The sequence below is a fragment of the Emys orbicularis genome, chromosome 22 (assembly GCF_028017835.1).
Source record: "Emys orbicularis isolate rEmyOrb1 chromosome 22, rEmyOrb1.hap1, whole genome shotgun sequence".
In the NCBI taxonomy this organism is placed as follows: Eukaryota; Metazoa; Chordata; order Testudines; family Emydidae; genus Emys; species Emys orbicularis.
In genome coordinates, this window is record NC_088704.1 from 19,062,013 (window position 1) to 19,066,749 (window position 4,737).

Here is a 4,737-nt window from a genome sequence, read left to right on the forward strand (position 1 = left end):
GGCAGGTCCCTCAGTCCCTCTCTTCCTCTTTGAGCTGCCGCCGAAGTGCCGCCGAAGAGGAAGAGAGGGAGCGAAGGAGCCGCTGCCAAATTGCCGCAGAAGAATGAAGCGGCGCGATTGAACTGCTGCCAAAGTGCCACCGATCGGCTTTATCTTTTTTTTTTTTTTTTTTTTTCCGCTTCGCCGCTTGGGGCAGCAAAAAAGCTGGAGCCGGCCCTGCACATACACCAGTTCCGACTTCATGGGGCAGATGTTCTGCTAGTGCAAACTGATGAGCACCATTCACTTCTGTGGAACTAAGCTGATTTATACCAGCAGAGAATCTGACCTTATATCTGCCCATGTAATACAACAATTATATCAGAGCAGGGGCATTTTGTATTTTACTTCTCAGTGTAACTGAAACCACAGGCTAAATTTGCCTTTTTCACCTTTTAACACTTTCAGATGCACCCTACACTATTCCTGTTTTCTTTTCCTCGCATATAACGTAACATGAAAAAGATACCAGCAGTTACTTACAGTAGAACGATTTGCTTCATAGCAGGTTGGTGGGGTATATTTTACCTTCACACACGGTTTCTTACTGCTTGTTCCAATTTTGCATTAGGCCTGTCTACATCTGAAAATTAGATGGATCTAACGTCAGAGGTGAAAGTACGGTCAGGTACGGCGCACCGGCAAGAGCCAGTACGCCGTGCCGGACTGCACCGGCTTCCGCGGCGGGGATTTAAAGGGCTCTGGGCTCCCTGCTGTGGCGGGGAGCCCAGAACCCTTTAAATGCTGCCCGCAGCTCTGGCGGCCGGCTGGGGCCGGGATTTAAAGGGCTCGGAGCTCCCGCCGCAGCGGGGAGCCCAGAGCCCTTTGAATCCCGCCCGCAGCTCCGGCAGCCGGAGCTGTGGTGGGGATTTAAAGGGCCCAGAGCTCCACAGCGGCCGGAGCCCCGGGCCCTTTAATTTGCCCCTGAGCCCCGGGGGCTCCCAGCCACCTCTGCAGCTAGGAGCCCTGGGTTGATTTAAAGGCCCGGGGGCTCCCAGCCACAGCCGGTGCCCCAGAACCTTTAAATCTTGAGAGGCCCCGCCTCTTCCGGTTGAGGCACTGCCTCTTCCGCACGAGGCCACGCCCCCCCGGACTCCGGCAGTACCGGTAAGTCCTGGAAGTTACTTTCGCCCCTGTCTAACGTCATCGCTCACATCTGTAAAAATGTTGTGCCGTGTGACATAGTTAAGTTGATCTAACCCCCCACTGTAGATGCAGCAAGGTCAATGGAATAATTCTGCCATTGACCTAGATGCCACCTCTCAGAGAGATGGTTAATGACACTGATGGAAACCCCCCTTCTGTCGATGTAGGACGCAGCTACACACTGGCACGGTAGCTGAGCTGCTGTAACCACAGTAGTGTAGCCAGACCTTCAGTTCACATGTCACTAGTAGCACTGACAGCATGTGACAAGGTTACATTGTGGGTAGAGGAGAGAACTATGAATCAGGACTATTGGGTTCTCTTCTTGGTGCTGCCCCTTCCTGAGTGACTTTTGGACAAGTTATTTCACCGTCTTGTGTCTCCAGTTTCCGTCTCCCTGTACAAGGAGGAGAACCGCCTTCAGTACCTTACAGGGGTCTGCTTGTGAAAACTAAATTTTGAAAAAGTGCTTTGAGATCCTTAGAGAAAAGTACCATGTTATAAAACCAAGTCAGGAGGGCAATACCCAAGAGAAAGTGGACGCCACCTGGGAATAATCTCTGCTGTCCACACAGACTTGCACTTCAATTAATGGTGTCTATTCAAATTCAGCCCCAGTGCTAAGCGCAAGAAAAATATTTCCTTGATTTTCTGTTGTTTTTAAAGTGCAGGAGAAAGTTGTTAGTACACAACGAGATCTTTCGTTCCCCTGAGTGTTCAAGGAGCAGGAACAACCTGAGAGTGAAACTGACTAAAATCACAAAAAACAAGAGTGTTGCTGGCTGCTCCTTGGGCATGCTGACAGAGACGCAAACAACCCACAAAGAGCTTAATACAGTTCTGACTGGACTTCATCTGTTCCCTCTAAGGCCATGTCTACACGTACAGCGCTGCAGCGGCGCAGCTGTACCAATGCGCTGCAGTGCGTCTGGTGAAGATGTTCTATGCTGATGTGATGCTGTGTATAAGAACGGTGACCATTTATATCACTGATGTTACCACTGTCACAATTTCCATGGATCTTATACAGTTTGTATCATGTAAGGTGTCAGTGGAAAAGTTGCTTCAAAAACTTCAAAAACAAACTTCAAAGAGAAACTGCAGAGCTACAATTCATTTGCAAACTTAACACCATCAATTTGGGCTTGAATAGAGACTGGGAGTGGCTGGCTCACGACAAAAGCAATTTTCCCTCTCTTGGCATTGACACCTCCTCATCAGTTATTGGGAGTGGACCACGTCCACCCTGACTGAATTGGCCTTGTCATCACTGGTTCTCCACTTGTAAGGTAACTCTCCTCTCTTCATGTGTCAGTATAATGCCTGTTCTGTAAATTTCACTCCATGCATCTGAAGAAGTGGGTTTTTCATCTACAAAAGCTTATGCCCAAATAAATCTGTTAGTCTTTAAGGTGATACTGGACTCCTCGTTGTTTTTGTGGATACAGACTAACATGGGTACCCCTCTGATAAGTGGAAAAGTTCTGATTTGCTAAGTATGGTTATCTGTTTATAGGCATGTATCACTTTGTATCTGAAGTTATGAATATTGGCTGTGTACTTGGATCTTACACAAGTGTTGTGTTGCTGGGTGACACCCCCCCCCCCCCCCCACGATAGAACTTACATCAAGGCTACACAGCTACGTGTGGATGGCCCATCAAGGACACTCAGCCCTCACAAGGGGCCATTGAAGAAACTCATCCCCTCCAGATAGTTCTTCCTGAGGATGCTTCAGACAGGGAAGGGCCAGTGGTCACCCCCGGGAGTCAGCAAACTGTGTAAGGACATGTGATATGCGACTCTGGACTCCAGCTTGGGTCAGTAACTTTCCACAAACGGGCTCTGGGCTTTGTTTGGGACAGTAAAATTCCAAGCACGTGGCAGAGGATATAAAAGACCCCTGAGTCATCTCCATTTTGTCTTCATTTCCTGCTTCATTTCTCTGGACTGGATTTCTAACAAGGAAGCTCTGAAGAAGGACTGATGACCCCCAATCTCTTTGGGTGATTCCAGAGATTCTTTTGCAAACCAGCAGTTTATTCCATCTCTGCTGCAAAGTCCTGATAGAAGGACTTTGCAATCACTTGTAGGTATATGGTTCCTTACCCATTTGTAACTCTTATTAATAGAAGAAAAGAATTATCTTTCAATAGTGTACTATGGATTGGCTGACAGATGATATTTGGGTAAGATCTGAGATTCGTATTGACCTGAGGGGTATATGTCTGATCCTCTGGGATTAGTAAAAACCTCACATATAATGAATTAGGTTTTCACCATATTAGACCTGTTTATCTGGCTGGGAGCCAAGGGCTGGAAGGCCTAAGGGGGACTGTATTGGGCTTCTGGTTAACCAGAGTGGTACTGCAGAAGCTATTTGTGTCACTGGCTTGGTGAATCTAATTATAGAAATAACCGCCAGCTTGGGGATTGTCTGCCCTATTTCTTGCAGTCTGCCCTGAGTGTGGCATTTTCAGGGTAGCTCGTCCCAGTTCTCCCAACGTTCTCCCGTTGGCATAATAAAACCACCTCCGCGAGCGGCAGAAGCTACATGTCCCGCCGACATAGTGCTGTGCACACGAGTGCTTATGTCAGTGTAACTTATGTCGCTCAGGGGGGTGGTTTATTCACATCCCTGAGCAACACAAATTCTGTCTACATTACAACCTAAGTCTCCCCTGCTCCACACCTGCTCCTCTTCTCTTCTCCTACCTGCCCTGTCTCCCTCACCCCCTTCCCTTTTCTTTCCATTTAACCAACCCTCCTTCCCCCCGCCCCCGCAAGAAATTTAGAAGAACATGCTGATTGCTGCTGAGATGCTCTGGGGTTCACCCAGGCCAGCAAGGGGCTCAGTCAACATCTGCCTTGTAATGCTGGGTGTCTTGTGGCTGTTCAGTTTTGGGTCAGCAGCACTCTGACCCCAATACCCTGCCAACACCCCCTGCCACAGCGTTGGTTTTTGCAGTGTAGATGTAGCCTGTGGCTAGGAGTGCTTTAGCGGTGTAGATATACTGGCACAGCACTCCTGATGGGGAGACAACTTCTACTGGCAACACTGTGATCTTACCTGTACAGCTTATTCCCAATCCCACCCCTGGAAAACAAGCTGTACTGGCAAATGCTGTTCTGCCTCTATAACTGCATCTGTACTGGGGGCTTCGCTGGTCAGAGATCACACCACCCCTGACGGACATAGCAAGCCCGGCAGGAATCTCTCAGCTAGACCTGGCTCTAGCGTTTGCCACGCTGACCTGGGGCAGAGACACCCAGAATAAGAGAGGGGTTATAACATGACATAGCTGTGTCTTCACTAGGGAAAAACAGGTATGTTTTTATATGGAGAGAATTATCTGGATTTAAAATCCCAATGTAGCCATGGCACAGGTAGTTTTTACCTCTATGTGACCCCTCCAGGGTCAACACTATGTGCCCACTATACCCTGGGTTTACCTTAAGTGTCTCTCTCCGAATAACAATATAACCCTAAAGGCCAGCCTACTAGGAAAGTCCCGTCTGCTTGCATATTTTCACTTTCACTTCAGTGAGTTT